At 40.5% G+C, this 17177-nt stretch overlaps 1 pseudogene; it reads right to left on the reverse strand.

Annotated features, from left to right (window-relative positions):
* Positions 1-4064: 4064 nt before the first annotated feature.
* Positions 4065-17177, reverse strand: part of LOC100340676 (pepsin F pseudogene) — a 28089-nt pseudogene continuing 14976 nt past the window's right edge.

The raw sequence follows: 17177 nt of genomic DNA on the forward strand, positions 1-17177 counted from the left end.
TTACTCACGGCCACTCATGTGACAGTTTCTGTCTGGAGACAAAGACGAATCTCAGAACCCAGATATATAAATGCAGAGGCATCTGAGAGGGCTCCAACACACACAATGCAGGCCTTAGCAGGAATGGAGACTTATTATCTAAAGCACAAATACGGGGAAAGGCCAGAGAGGTATTCTGTAGCCTGATTCATGGGTCAAAAAGGCTTTGGGGACATGGAGACTAACAGTGGAGCCTCACATGCTAAATTAAAAGGCTGCTTGAGCACCAAATAAGAGAAATAGATCAGATATAGTCAAGAAAAATGAATGACCCTAGTAGCACCCACCAATGGAATGGAGGCTCAATAGCTGGTAGGCCTCTGGGGACTGAAAATGGTATGTGCTCCACCTGGCTGGTTTTTGCTCCTTCAGCCAAGGTGACCACTGAAACCACCAACTTTGAGCAGTCACCTTTGAAGCAGAAGGATCTGAAAGCCGTCAGTAAACCCGGGTCCAGACACGGCTTTTAAAACCTTTAGTCCGCTATCCTGATGAAATAACGCATGTCCAAAATCTCCATGCATGTTGATTATACTCATAGGAGTATACCAGCATTTCTGATTTTTTGACATTTAAGTTGTTTGAGACTGGTACTAGATAGACCCTATTTGAATGGCAACTCCATACTTGCTATCATACCTGGTAGAGACAGTATCTTATGCCTAGAGTGCTCATGTGACACTGTGACTTGATGTGACCATTCTCAGACCATTGCTTACAAACCCTGCCAATACAATTGGACAGGCTGAGTAGACATCAATTATCTAGTGCAAGGGAGTACATCCAAGATCTGGCTTATCTGGGGCTGCAATGAGCAACCGATAAGCTTACCCAAGAGACTAAGCTCTATTAAGGGCATCTTGTGGCTACCTGAAGCCCAAGGTTTGAAGACGTATCTATGGATGATATGATGGAATTTAGGGACCACTCTGTGAAACAACAAGCAAATGGGGTTAAGTGGGCAGAAATTGCTATCCAGTCAGTGAATGTTTTGGATAAAACTAAGCATGAACATTCTGCCCAATGAATCAAAGTACATGCAGTGTTGATGGCCATTCAGGCTACACCTACTATCATATTTTATTACATTTTCATAAGCTCATAGGCTGCTGCCAAAAAGCTATCTGGTAAGGAAAATAGTGACAAAGTAAATAGCCTTTTAAAGGATATCTTGTGGGATAGCAGTCAATTTCTTCTTGCAAGAAACAAATATTTGTCACTCATGTATATGGTAGGACTACGAAGACACCCTGTAGAAGAACTTTTCTCACATTTTTGGATACCTTGTTTACTGACACTGAAAGACATCCTTCACTGACCAAGCAACATAACAATGGCCACACTCTCATGGAATATGATGGACTTTCCATGTATCCTGTCATCCACAGCCAGTGGAGCCATAAAACAATGAAATATTCAATTCACACAGAAGCTGAAGAAAGGACAATAAGACAACATGCTATTTGTATGACAGAGAGTGAGCTCATAAAAATATATCATCAACAAAGTTTGGCTGGCAAACCCCAATGCCTCACGTCCCACTGAACACTTGGATCACCAAACAATAAACAGGAGGAGTGCTATGTGTACTCTAAGGTCACATCTTATTCTAAAGACTCAAATATGGGATGAACAACAGTATGCCTGGAAACTGGTGGGCATGTGAATCCTGTATATAAGATGTGCTGGAGGTATACCTAAATCTCGGTGTTGTACCTTCCGTGGGACCTTTGGTAACATATGCAAGAAACCTGTTCCTGCCACTGCAGATACTATTTTCTTTACTGCTGCTACCATGGCAACCTGGAGCACATCTGTCCACTTCTTTAAGAAGGTTGTTTTGGATAAAAAATATTGTAGATCTTTTACCTCAACTTGTAGGGGTGTGTGCAATTTCCAAAACCTCCTGCTGTATCTAGGTAAATACTTCAGATACTGTAGAAACACAAGTATAGAATATTTGAAAGCAAATCCTTTGGCTGCAGACCATGGAGTCATTTTACCAATCCTTCTTTGAATTATTTAGCAATTTCTTACTGGGATTACTGGGATCCTAGGCTAGACGGTTGCTCCTGGAAAGATTGGTCATGCTGCTTGTAGTAGTGGCCCTTCCGAACCTAGTGAAACATATTTTGGCTAGGGGATGTTTCACTGAGATTGTGTCAGTCAAAGTGTTACATCAGTCTAACAAGACAAACCTCTACCTTCAGAACTGGAGAGGCGTATGGTGTGTAAAATAGACTAGCTTTTCTAAGGGGGCATCTGGGTTGTGTGCTGGACAGCCAGACTGGCTGCTTGGGACCAACCCAGTTCTCTCCACTTTCTTTTTTGCAGTTATCATCAATAATGGTATAATGTGTTGCAAATGCAACATTTATCCTGTGATAAAAGGCAGGGGCCAGAGTATCCCAGACTCTGTACTTCTACTCTCTAGAAATAGGATGCTTTTTAATGAGTTAGCCCAGTGTATTCTCTCACTTCTGAGGTTCATAACCTAGGATGAACTATCTTTCAAGGGGCCTTCAGTAGTGATGCCAGTGACACATGTGAAAAGGAGACTCCATCCACCCCAGGTAGCTTTCTGGAGCTCTGGGAGACCAGCTCACAATGAAGCCTAGTCTTCTGTTGCCCTTGCTGCCTAAATGTAGTAATAAACCTGCTTCTTGGATTTTGTGCTAAGTTCTGTCTCACCAGCCTCAGACATGGCAAAAAATTCATTTTGAACTGGCTCCCCAGTAGCAGAAATCAAATATTTCAGTGTAAATCTAATAAAACATGTTCAGAGGTCCTTATAAAGTTCACAAAAAATATATATTATGAAAAAACTATGTAGGAATTAATTTTAGTTTCACTGAAATAAATTTTTCTTTTAATGCCATTTTTATGAACATTTTGAAGAGCACATATATGCATATACAAGTAGACTTCAAAATATTCATGGAAAGTGGAATTAAGAATAAAATATAAACTTTATATCTGAAAATAATTTCCATCAACTTTGAAACAGTTCTGTAAACTACATCAGCTTTCCATAAATTTTTTGAGCTTTATTTATTTATTTGAAAAGTTAGTTAGAGAGGAATGACAGAGAGAGAGACAAATCTCCCATCTGCTGGTTCTCTTTTCAAGTGACTGGAATGATGGGGGATAAGTCAAGCCAAAGTCAGGGGCCAGGAACTTCATCTAGGTCTTCCATATGGGTGACCTTGGGAGCACTTGGGCAGTCTTCTGCTGCTTTCCCAGGCACATTAGCAGGATCTGGATCAGAAGTGGAGCAGTTGGGCATCAAAAACTGACACTCATATGGGATGCTGGCTTCACAAGCAGCTCCTTAACCACTGGACTAGCACCGGCCTCTACTTTTTTTTTTCTTTTTAATTTAGAGATAAAAAGAAGTCAAGAATCAAATAGGGACTATAAGGAGATAGATGCCTATTAAGTTTCCATTGAAACTCTCATAAGGCTGTATTTCACCAATGAACAGGATCGTTGTGGTGGAGAAAGACTCTCTGGTGAAACTTTCCCAGGCAGTTTTTCCTGAAATAATACTAATCTTCTCAAAACATTCTCATAATACGCAGATATTATCATTCTTTAGCCCTCTAGAAAGTCAGTAAACAAAATGCCTTGAGCAAACCAAAGCACATTGCCATGACCTTTTCTTTCACAATCTGCTTTGACTGGACCATTTCCATCTCTTAATAGTCATTGCTTTGATAGTGCTCTATCTTTAAGATCATACTGAAAAGGTTATGGTTCATCTTCTGTTGCTATTGAAAAAATAAATACTTTTGGATCTTGATCCCACTTGTTAAAAATGTCCATTGAGGGGCAGGCGCTGTGGCACAGTGGGTTAAAGCCCTGTCCTGAAGTGCCAGCATGCCATATGGGCACCGGTTCTAGTCCCAGCTGCTCCCCTTCTGGTCTAGCTCCCTACTGTGGCCTGGGATAGTAGCAGAAGATGGCCCAAGTCCTGACTTTTTTTTTTTTTTTTTTTGAAAATGAGATCCTTTATTCTTGCCTGGGGAGTAGGGCTTGGCAGAGGTGCCAGACACAGCTGGGGGCAGCCCCCTGGGCAGGAGCCCCCACCCACTGGCTGGCATCTGGGTTTGGGGTGGGCCTCACTGTCTGTTGGCAGAGTCCGGCATTCACACTGTAGGGGCCAGGCCGATCCTGTTTTTGGCCCCGTCGAACATGGAGAAGTAGAGCTGCAGGAAGACGTCTCCCAGCACCCACACCTCATAGGGCTCAGACTCATGGGTGGTGCTCTCATCAAAGTTGCGAGGCATGAGTAGCAGCCGAGCTCTTGCGGATGTGGGCACTGGCTGGCATGGGATAGTCATGCCATCGATGGTGAAGATGTCAGGCAGGGTGCTGATGGCATCATGGTCGATGACATACTCGCCGGAATGGGGGTGCTGGGCGTTGATGATCTTCTGAATGTTGAGGACAGGGTTCCACGAGCCAATCAGCAAAGAGGTCCCCATGTCGATGATGCCCTGGCAGCTGCCGTCACAAGCAATGGCCTCCCCATTCATGGAGATTCTGTCCATGGCCAGCTGCCAGTAGAGAGGTTTGGACATGAACACCCAGTGAAGGTCCCCGCTGTAGTAGGAGGGGTCCACACCGCCGAGCATCATCATGCTGCCTTTCTCTTCCTTGCTGTTCAAGTAGAAGGCAAAGAGGTTCTGAGGAATGAGGGCCTGCACCCACAGGTTGTCTAAGACAGCAGTGATGCCCTCAAAGCTAAGGCTAAGGTAGCTCAGACCCAAGACACCATAGAAGACTGCATACTCCATGAACTTGCCAGGCTCCTGCAGGCTCAGGCCAAAGGCCTGGGCTAGTCCACAAGGCCCGCAATCTGAACGGTGTGGTAGGCAAGAAATCCTAACATCCTCCCAGAGCCATAGACGATGTTAATGGGCCGGCCCGAGACCAGGAAGGTGGAGGACAGCACAGGGTTGAAGGTGCTGTGTTTACTGTAGGCCGGGCTACTGCAGTAGATGGAGGGCACCCACAAGTCAGCAACTTGGGCCAGGCACAAGAAGAAGCCCCTGGCTCCTGGCTTCAGATTGGCAAAGCTCCAGCCGTTGCTGCCATCTGGGGAGTGAACTAGCAGATGGAAGACCTCTCTGTCTCTACCTCTCTCTGTGACTGTCTTTCAAATAAACAATATAAATCTTTAAAAAAATTTCCATTGAAAACTCCTGTCTCATCTACTGCTAATCTGAACTTAGCAGTTATAAAACTCATCCAGTAGAAAGCTTGCTGACACTATGTAAACTGAAGTAACTAGGATGTCTATGCTGTTGACTGTTGTTTCTGCTGTTAATCATTGGCTCTCTTTGATTAGGCCAACCACAGATAAACATTTTCCTTACAAATTGATGTGGTCCAGTGTCTGCCACTGTGAACTTTATCTTTGACATTGTCTTGTCCCTTCTTAAAAGGAGCCATCTACTTACGAACTATTGATTTCTTTGGGATGTTATTCCCATAAACTTTATGTAAAGCATCAATGATTTCACCATTCTTCCCCCTAACCTTCATCACTAATTAGATGTTTGATCTTGCTTCAATTCTGGCAAAATTCATGTTGTCTGATGGAGACTTTGTCAAGTTGATGTCCTATCCTTCTCAGCGCCTCATAGCAGATCCTGTTCAAGTGTGTTACAACAAGCTGTTGGTACAAGTTTATTTGGGTAAAAAGTTTGAAATCCATGCATAGATTTTTCATAATATATATTTTCCATCAATATTTTGAAGAGCTCTCATATATGTTGCTATACTTTATACTGAAAATAGTTTTCTCTCTGCTTATACTTATTTTGTTCCATTAGAATAATGGAAAAACACAAATAAGCAAATAAGTACCAAACTTTTAATCTATAGTTTCACAGAGGGTTTCAAACATGAAACCAGATACCACAAAATGTATTCATTTTATTTATTTACAAAATATTTAATTAATTAGTTAATTAACTGATCTGAAAGGCAGAGAGAACGTCAGGGAATTTCCATCCACTAGTTGACTCCTTAAATGACCACAACAGCTAGGTCTGAGCCAGGCTGATGCCTGGAGCCCAGAACTTCAACTGGGTCTCACATGGATGACAGGGTCCCAAGTACTTGTATCATCTTCTGCTGCCTTCCCAGGCACATTAGTAGGAAGCTGGACCAAAAACAGAGAAATTAGAACTTGAACCAGCTATCTGATATGAGATACCAGAATCGCAAGCACTGACTTAACCCACTGTACCACCATGTAAGTCCCTCTACTCATTTTAAAATAATATATACCAAAATAGCACATTGTTACAGAGTTTCAACATATTATTCACAATAATTCTAAAACATGTGCAGGAATCATAATTTACCTAACAGTAATAGGTCCACATAAAAAAATGGCAATCGCTAGATCTTGTTCCATTTCTCTCACATATATTTGCAAAGGAAATACAAGAAGTCAAAGATATTGGAAGATTTTGAAGCCTGCACATTTTCCAAAATGCTCAAAAAAAAAAACATGAAGAACAAACAGAAAACTTTCTTCATAATAAAAGAAAGAAAGGCAAAATATCACAATTTTCTGTTAGTAGAAAAGAAAAGAAATACCACATTTGAGATCATTGTTTTTCACTTTGACGCCATCAGCCTTGCAACAACAAAATCATCTTGAAGAACAAGCTTCTAGGACAAGGCTTCAGAAAAGATGACAGACTACTTTTCTTCTATTTCTTCCTTTTAAATATGACTACTGTCTGTCATGGAGACTAGTTGGAGGCCTCAGGTTTGGATGAATGGCATTACAGTGAGTTTCCTGGTATCTGTTTTGTCTCCTCTATGTCACAGGAGGGGTTGCAAACCAGAAATGCAAAACTATCTTTCTCCTCCTCCACACCAGGCAGCAACAACTGGCATCTTCTCAGCTGGTCCTGGCAGTACTAGCAGGCTTATTGTTTCCCAATCCTCTACCCAGGAGGACAAATTCCAAGACCAGGAGGCACCTTGCCCTTCATTTACCAGAAGAAAGGGAACAAGGACTGGCACCCTCCATCCATCATTGCAACTATGGCAGCAGTCCAGATGTTACAGGCTGGGCAGATCTTACAGGGCAACTGCCTGCTGAAACAGAAAAGTTAGGAATGGAACTGGCAATAAAGATGCCAGTTCCAATGCCCTTGTCCCATATCGGAGGCTCTGGTTTTGAATCACAGTTCTTCTCCTGATTCCTGCTTTCTGATAATGTATACCGGGGGAGCAGTGGGTGATGGCACAATGGTTGTATTCCTGCCACATCTATGGCAGACCTGATTGAGGAAAAATAAGTAAAGGAATTAAATAAAGAAATGGGTTGTATCAAAGGTAATTCCCAAAAGAAGTTCATTTAACTTATTGCATAAAATATTGTGTTATTGATGTTTTTGGAGAAATCTCAAGGATTTTCTGTTTCAGTATGCAAATAATCATTTAAAAACCATCATTATATTTGCTTCTCCTTTTATGCCTGATATAATTTTTTGACAGGCAGTGTTAGTGAGAGATATATTGATCTTCTAGCTCTAATCAACATGCATGATCTAGATTAGATCTTCTAATCTTCTAGCTCATATTTTTTTAATTCTACTTAAGATATTTTTTTTCTGTAATGTGATGTCTACTTCTATCTGTCATTATAATTATTATTCATCTTGAATGCTTTTTCCAAAATAAGAAATTTAACATGATATTTCTGAAATAGGTATTTGGTAAAGATACATCAAAATGCTAAAGCCAAAATAGAAACTTAAATAAGTCTAAGTAATGTAGATGACAGTAACTTGAACTCTTAAAACATTCTGAAACCTAAATGTATTCCTTAGTCACTCGTCTGAAAGTATTGCTAAGAGACCTCAGAAACATGCCATCTAGGCACACCTGCCTAAAGGAACATTTGCCTCTCTGTTGAGTGGACAGGCTGGAAGGGCAGAGCCAAACCTCTGACCCAGCGATTGTGGGAGCCTTGTGTGCTGAGACTGTGGGGACTCGGTGGCTACATGAGAGTGTGCAGGTGTAGCTGGATCTCTGGGTGTGCTTCCATATGCTCAGAGCACGTTGGTTGCCTCTGGAGGGTCATTGCAGCTGGAACAGTGCTCAGGGTGAGAGCTGCAAAGATCATTTGTGTGGTTTACATGGTGGCACTGATGAGTGTTGAACCTACTTTGGGCTAATTCCAGTCATTACTCAACTTGGAGGAGAGGAGGTTAGCAGGTGATCACATCAACAAAGGTGACCATCCCCACCCCCTTCTGTTAACAAGAGCTCTACAATGCCAGACTTGGGGGTTTCCATGAATATTCACCCCACCATGGAGCACTGATAAAATACAACATCCTTCATGATGAAAATCTTAAGCAAATTGGTTATAGATGGAACATTCCACAACATAATCAAGGCAATTTATGACAAAACCAGGGCCAGAATCCTATTGAATGGAGTAAACTAGAAGCATTTCCCCTTAGATTCCAAATGAGACAAAGATGCCCACTCTCACCATTGCTATTTAATATAATCCTTGAAGTTTTAGCCAGATACATTAGGCAAGAAAATGAAATCAAAGAGATACAAATTAGAAAGGAGGACATCAAACTATCTCTATTTGCAGATGACATGATTCCATACATAGGGGATTGAAAAGATTCCACTAAGAGACTATTGGAAATTAAAAAGATTGTGGTAAATTGGCAGGATATAAAATCAACACAGAAAAATCAATGGCCTTTGTATACACAGACAATGCCATGGCTGAGAAAAAACTTTTAAGATCAATCCCATTCACAAGCGCTCCAAAAAGAATTAAATGCCTTGGAATAAATTTAACCAAGGATGTCAAATATCTCTGCAATGAAAATTACAAAACATTAAAGATAGAAATTGAAGAAGACAAAAAATGAAAATTTTCCAGTTCATGGATTGGAAGTATCAATATCATCAAAATGTACATAATACCAAAAGCAATTTACAGATTCAATTCAAACCCAATCAAAATACCAATGACATTCTTATATCTAGAAAAACTGATGCTAAATTCTTATGGAAACACAAGAGAACCTAAATAGCTAAAGCAATCTTATACAAAAACAAAGCTGGAGGCATCACAACACCAGATTTCATGACATACTACAGGGTAGTTATCAAAACTGTACAGTAGCGGCACAAAAACACATGTGTAGCCCAAAGGAACAGAATAGAAACTCCAGAAATCAATCCAAGCATCTACAACCAACTTATATTTGACAAACAAGCTAAAATGATCCTTGGAGCAAGGGTAATCTCTTTACAAATGGTGCTGGGAAAACTGGATCTCCACATACAGAAGTATGAAGCAAGTCCCCTACCTTACACAAAAATCCACTCAAAATGGATCAAAGACCTAAATCTATGACCCAATACCACCAAATTACCAAAGAACATTGGGGAAACTGCAAGACAGTAGTATAGGCAGACTTCTTGGAAAAGACTCCAGAAGCACTGGCAATCAAAACCAAAATTGACAAATAGGATTCATCAAGCTGAGAAGCTTATGTATTGCAAAAGAAACACTCAGCAAAATGAAGAAACAACCAACAGAATGGGAGACAATATTTGCAAGCTACGCAATTGTTTAAGGATTAATATCCAGAATCTATAAAGAGCTCAAGAAATTCAACAACAACAAAACAAACAATCTCGTTAAGAAGTGGGCAAAGGACTTGAATAGGCATTTTTCAAGAAAGGAAATTCAGATTACCAACAGACACTTGAAAAAATGCTCAGGATCTTTAGCCATCAGGGAAATGGAAAATTTCATTTTGTTGCCCATCCAAAACTGTGGAGCTACTTCATTGTGAATTATAAGAAATGCAGCAGAAGGAGCTATCATGAAAAATAATTTATTTGCAGCAAATAAGGAAACCACAGGAAATGATTTCAAGTTGTAAAGAAGCAAGGAAAATGGATATCTCTAATTTTAGGGGAAAATAATATGTCAGGGGGAGTTCTTGCCATCACAAGTGGGGTGCATGTCAGAAACACGCTACAACATAGATTGTATATTATGGAAACAAGGTTTAATTTCCTCCTGGAGTGGAGATATTAGTATTAAAATGAAGCAATGTGTGAACTTTGAATGCACTGTCACATCTGAATCGGCATTACATTTACAGTAGGGTTTAGAAAAGACCAGGCATCTCTTCCTTTTATGTGACTGAAAACCAGAAAGACAACTTTGGAGAATAGCAGATGCTTTTAGGCTCTTTAAAATAAAAATGAGGCAAAATAAAGATTTGTGAACTGCTCCAGGCATTTGTTGTTGACAAATCCCTCCTCTAGTTTTACCCTGCTCCTCATTCTTGAGGGGCAGAGAATAAAGTTCCATCTTCTGTATTTATACTTCCTGCTGAGTGTAAGCACCATCCTAGGAACCAATAGAGGAGCCAATATTTTTCCAGGTAATCTAAGATAGGTTCATGGGTCAAGATATTGCCCTAAATTGATGTTGATGTCATTTTATAGTGATCACAACATTTACTACTGCTCCTTTGGATTCATTTCATCTTAGGCCACCACTTCACTTGATGAACTCTGCTGGCCTGAGATTTGACTTCGAGTTTATTGATGATAATACAGTTGATAAAAAGGGTAATAATGCTAAGAAAGATGATATAGTAAAGGATGCTCCACAATAATGAGAACATGGCCAGTTGGATTGGCAAATGACTCCCATTCTCTCCTTAGGCCCTGTCCTCACTTCATCAACCATGCAATAACTTGACCTTGAATTTTAAAAGTATAAATATTTTTGAGTTTTCACAGCATTATATATTAAAAATGATAATGCTGCCATAACTCTGGGTGTTCACTCTGTGCACATTATGGTGATCATTTCATGCACACTATCTTGTTCAACTTTCACAGCCACCAGTGTTAAGCCATCTAATGCCTTTGTATTATATTTAAAATAAAAGCCATGCAGTTTGAGCTATAAAAAATAGATATTGCCCCTGAACTACTTCTATCCTTGTATAACAACCATCTGAAACTTCATAGCCTAGATGGGTTTTGTCACAAACTGTACCAGACAATTCAATATGCATGGCCCAAAGACCAACAGAAGAAGGAAAGTAATCAGGGGTCCAAGAATGGAAGAAACCAAGTCATACTGGGTAGGGTTTATTTGATTCCATTCAAGTTTGTTCTGTGAGATTTGTCCAGCTCTTTTCTATTAGTCAGGTGTCTCTATAGAGCTGATTGTACATTGTTTCATTGTCCCTTTTGATCTACAAAGAAAGGTTTGTAATACAGACAGTGGATATAGGCATAACCATCAAGAGGTACTTTTATCCCTTAGGAGCTGTGGGCATAACAGTAAAAAAATCAACGTGCCAATTTTTTCCCAGTAAAGTCACCCAGATTTAAGTTGCTCTGGCCAGATACCAGTAGGGAATACAGGAGGCCTAGTGTGTACATTGTTTCTTTGGCAACAAACACACTGTTCAGTTATTTTTTCATGTTTTGTTTGGTTTTGTTTTAATGCATGAGGTGCTTAGGACCTTGGTCAACATAAATACATTGGCCGGCGCTATGGCTCATTAGGCTAATCCTCCACCTGTGGCACCGGCACCCTAGGTTCTAGTCCCGGTTGGGGTGCCGGGTACTAGTCCTGGTTGTTCCTCTTCCAGCTCAGCTCTCTGCTGTGGCCCGGGAGGGCAGTGGAGGATGGCCCAAGTGCTTGGGCCTCTGCACCCACATGGGAGACCAGGAAGAAGTACCTGGCTCCTGGCTTCTGATCGGTGCAGCGCCGGCCGTGGTGGCTATTAGGGGAGTGAACCAATGGAAGGAAGACCTTTCTCCCTGTCTCTCTCTCACTCTCTCACTGTCTAACTCTGCCTGTCAAAAAAAAAAAAAAAAAAAAAAAAAACACCATAAATATATGTGTAATGGGTAGAATCATGAACACTCTTAAGGAGTGTCCATACTGTTTGGGGAATAAAATTCCCATTTTTGGTTAATCATTTAACTCTTAACCACTGGAGAACACTTATAACCCTTAGTAGTGGCAAGGTAAGGGTGAGGGTATGCTGGTGTAAACTTACAGGTGGCTGCACTCATTATATTGGGGGGAGGGGCAGGTTATGCTGGTAGGGAGGAAAATATTGGCAATAGAGGAAACTCTCCTGACACAGCAGTCACCTTGCAGCTGTGTCTGAGAGGTTAGTTCCTCTTGTCGTCTCTGATTCTCCTCTTTGATGACCTCTACATGCACCACAGCTAGTTCCTTGGGGGAAGTGCTTCACTTCCGGCCATTTAAGAATCTCTGGCTCATGTTTAATATATTTACTGTTGCTGTTTAAAGTCTTTTTTTTAATGGCTTCATGTGTGTACATAGCAGAAAAAGCATACCTAAAATCAGTGCACAGTTTAATATTTTTCCTTTTTGCATTTCTAACCCTCTGCTTAATGCAATTATTTTTGTCTTTTGATCTGAGGTAGCCAATGCTAGTCTATGGCTTCTGTGAATGCAGGACCACTACTGCATAGCCTGTGTTCTTCTGTCTGAATATAAACACAAACCATATTTCTTTTTCTGTATTGGGTAATGATTTAATCTGGGGCATTATCTAGCTAGAGTAAACTTATTCAATCACTTCTGGGTAAGCAAAGGTAATGGGACAAATGGGTTCAGGGAGTAGGGTAGCTGGCTTTAAGATAAGACAGGAGTTTAAGGAGATCTGAGGGCAGTCTAGCAACATAGCTTAGTGTTGTAGTATTTTCTTCGGGGACAACCAAATATGTCTTTTAATTCTTAGAAGAGTATAGACCTGCTGGAGAGGGATTCACAGTGTCATGTTGGCTAACTCTCAGCTTCTTTGCTTCCTAGACTGAGATAAAAGGTAGTTACAGTCCTCAAACACAGGGAGTCATCCTTTTGCCATAGTCTTCAACTTCTCTGAGAAGTAGGCTATCATTCTTTTTAAAGGCCCTAACGTCTAGATCAATATCCCCTACAATTATTCTCTGTCTTTCATGAACACAAAGGTCCACTGATTTAGTTAAAGTCTGACAAATCTAGGAAAGATGCTTCCATAAGCAAACTTTTAAGCTTATTGAAAATTTGGTCACTTCGCTCGTCCATGTCCATTTAAGAGATCCAGTTCTGGACCCTAAAGTCTATTATAGAGTGGTTTAGTGTTCAGTCCATAACTAGGGATCCCGATGTGGTAAAAGCCAGCCATCCCCAAGAATCCTCTCCCTTGAGGAAGACTGTGCTGTTCTTGTGCAATAATGAAAACCAAGTATTTTAGAGTTTTCCAGGTATTTGTGCCTCACTTTAGATACTTTATGCCCCTTGTTGGCTAGGAAGCTTAACATTGGCTACAGTTTCTTATCAGGGACTTTTTTTTAAAGACCTTCTATCTCCAAACTCTTATTTTTTTTAAATTTTTTTTAAACTTTTATTTAATGCATATAAATTTCCAAAGTACGACTTATGGATTACAATGGCTTCCCCCCCATACCGTCCCTCCCACCCACAACCCTCCCCTTTCCCACTCCCTCTCCCCTTCCATTCACATCAAGATTCATTTTCGATTATCTTAATATACAGAAGATCAGCTTAGTATACATTAAGTATGGATTTCAACAGTTTGCTCCCACACAGAAACATAAAGTGAAAAATAATAGATGATTTTTTTTAAATGATGATGAAATCAGAGCAGACCTATTGTCATGTTTAATCCCAGTGAGAGTCAAGTTGGGAATTGATAATTTCTTTTTTTTTTTTTTTTACAGAGGATCAGTTTAGTATGCATTAAGTAAGGATTTCAACAGTTTGCACCCCCATAGAAACACAAAGTGAAATATATTGTTTGAGTACTCGTTATAGCATTAAATCTCAATGTACAGCACATTAAGGATAGAGATCCTACATGAGGAGTAAGTGCACAGTGACTCCTGTTGTTGACTTTACCAATTGACACTCCTGTCTATGGCATCAGTAATCTCCCTATGCTCCAGTCATGAGTTTCCAAGGCTATGGAAGCCCTCTGAGTTCTCCGACTCTTATCTTGTTTAGACAAGGTCATAGTCAAAGTGGAGGTTCTCTCCTCCCTTCAGAGAAAGGTACCTCCTTCTTTGATGACCTGTTCTTTCCACTGGGATCTCACTCGCAGAGATCTTTTGCCAGAGTGTCTTGGCTTTCCATGCCTGAAATACTCTCATGAGCTTTTCAGCCAGCTCCGAATGCCTTTAGGGCTGATTCTGAGGCCAGAGTGCTATTTAGGACATCTGCCATTCTATGAGTCTGCTGAGTATCTCACTTCCCATGTTGGATCACTCTCCCCTTTATTTACTCCATCAGTTAGCGTTAGCAGGTACTAGACTTGTCTATGTGCTCCCTTTGACTCCCAGTCCCTCCACCATGACCAACTGTGAACTGAAACTGATCACCTGGAACAGTGAGATGGCATTGGTACATGCCACCTCGATGGGATTGAATTGGAATCCCCTGGTATGCTTCCAACTCCACCACTTGGGGCAAGTCAGCCTGAGCATGTCCCAAATTATACATCTCTTCCCTCTCCCATTCCCACCACCATGTTCAACAGGGATCACATTTCAGTTAATTTTCAACACTTAAGAATAACTGTGCATCAATTACAGATCTAAACCAGTCATATTAAGTAGAACAGATAAAAAAACTACTAAGAGGGATAATGTATTAAGTTGTTCATTAACAGTCAGGGCTATGCTGATCAAGCCACCGTTTCCCATAGTGTCCACCTCACTCCAACAGGTTTCCCTCTTGGTGTTCAGTCAGTCGTCACCAATCAGGGAGAACATATGGTATTTGTCCCTTTGGGACTGGCTTATTTCACTCAGCATGATGTGTTTGAGATTCCTCCATTTTGTTGCAAATGACTGGATTTCATTGTTTCTTACTGCGGTATAGTATTCTAAAGAGTACATATCCCATAATTTCTTTATCCAGTCTATCGTTGATGGGCATTTAGGTTGGTTCCAGGTCTTAGCTATTGTGAATTGAGCTGCAATAAACATTAGGCTGCAGACCTCTTTTTTGTTTGCCAATTTAAATTCCTTTGGGTAAATTCCAAGGAGTGGGATGGCTGGGTCGAACGGTAGGGTTATCTTCAGGTTTCTGAGGAATCTCCAGACTGACTTCCATAGTGGCTTCACCAGTTTGCATTCCCACCAACAGTGGGTTAGTGTCCCTTTTTCCCCACATCCTCGCCAGCATCTGTTGTTGGTAGATTTCTGTATGTGAGCCATTCTAACCGGGGTGAGGTGAAACCTCATTGTGGTTTTGATTTGCATTTCCCTGATTGCTAATGACCTTGAACATTTTTTCATGTGCCTGTTGGCCATTTGGATTTCCTCTTTTGAAAAATGTCTATTGAGGTCCTTGGCCCATCTCTTAAGTGGGTTGTTGGTTTTGTTTTTGTGGAGTTTCTTGATCTCTTTGTAGATTCTGGTTATTAACCCTTTATCTGTTGCATAGTTTGCAAATATTTTTTCCCATTCTGTCAGTTGTCTTTTCACTCTCCTGACTGTTTCTTTTGCAGTACAGAAACTTCTCAATTTGATGCAATCCCAATAGTTGATTTTGGCTTTGACTGCCTGTGCCTCCCGGGTCTTTTCCAGAAATTCTTTGCCTGTGCCAATATCTTGAAGGGTTTCTCCAATGTTCTCTAGTAACTTGATGGTGTCAGGTCGTAGATTTAGGTCTTTAATCCATGTTGAGTGGATTTTTGTGTAAGGTGTAAGGTAGGGGTCTTGCTTCATGATTCTGCACGTGGAAATCCAATTTTCCCAGCACCATTTATTGAATAGACTGTCCTTGCTCCAGGAATTGGTTTTAGATCCTTGATCAAATATAAGTTGGCTGTAGATGTTTGGGTTGATTTCTGGTGTTTCAATTCTGTTCCATTGGTCTATCCATCTGTTTCTGTACCAGTACCATGCTGTTGTAATTACAACTGCCCTGTAGTATGTCCTGAAATCTGGTATTGTGATGCCTCCGGCTTTGTTTTTGTTGTACAAGATTGCTTTAGCTATTTGAGGTCTCTTGTGCCTCCATATAAATTTCAGCACCATTTTTTCCAGATCTGAGAAGAAGGTCTTCGGTATCTTGATTGGTATTGCATTGAATCTGTAAATTGCTTTTGGGAGAATGGACATTTTGATGATATTGATTCTTCCAATCCATGAGCATGGAAGATTTTTCCATTTCTTGGTATCCTCTTCTATTTCTTTCTTTAAGGTTTTGTAATTTTCATCGTAGAGATCTTTAACGTCTTTGGTTAAGTTTATTCCAAGGTATTTGATTGTTTTTGTAGCTATTGTGAATGGGATTGATCTTAGAAGTTCTTCCTCAGCCATGGCATTGTCTGTGTATACAAAGGCTGTTGATTTTTGTGCATTGATTTTATACCCTGCTACTTTGCCAAACTCTTCTATGAATTCCAATAGTCTCTTAGTAGAGTTCTTTGGGTCCCCTAAATACAGAATCATGTCATCTGCAAAGAGGGATAGTTTGAGTTCTTCCTTCCCAATTTGTATCCCTTTAATTTCTTTTTCTTTCCTAATAGCTCTGGCTAGAACCTCCAGAACTATATTGAATAGCAGTGGTGAGAGTGGGCATCCCTGTCTGGTACCAGATCTCAGTGGAAATGCTTCCAACTTTTCCCCATTCAATAGGATGTTGGCTGTGGGTTTTTCATAGATTGCTTTGATTGTATTGAGGAATGTTCCTTCCAAACCCAGTTTGCTTAGAGTTTTCATCATGAACGGGTGTTGTATTTTATCAAATGCTTTCTCGGCATCTATTGAGATAATCATATGGTTTTTCTTCTGCAGTCTGTTAATGTGGTGTATCACATTGATTGTCTTGCGCACATTAAACCATCCCTGCATACCAGGGATAAATCCCACTTGGTCTGGGTGGATGATCTTTCTGATGTGTTGTTGCATTCTATTGGCCAGAATTTTATTGAGGATTTTTGCGTCTATGTTCATCAGGGATATTGGTCTGTAATTCTCTTTCAGTGCTGCATCTTTCTCTGGCTTAGGAATTAAGGTGATGCTGGCTTCATAGAAAGAAT

The sequence above is a fragment of the Oryctolagus cuniculus genome, chromosome 4, assembly GCF_964237555.1.
Source record: "Oryctolagus cuniculus chromosome 4, mOryCun1.1, whole genome shotgun sequence".
NCBI classification, from domain to species: domain Eukaryota; kingdom Metazoa; phylum Chordata; class Mammalia; order Lagomorpha; family Leporidae; genus Oryctolagus; species Oryctolagus cuniculus.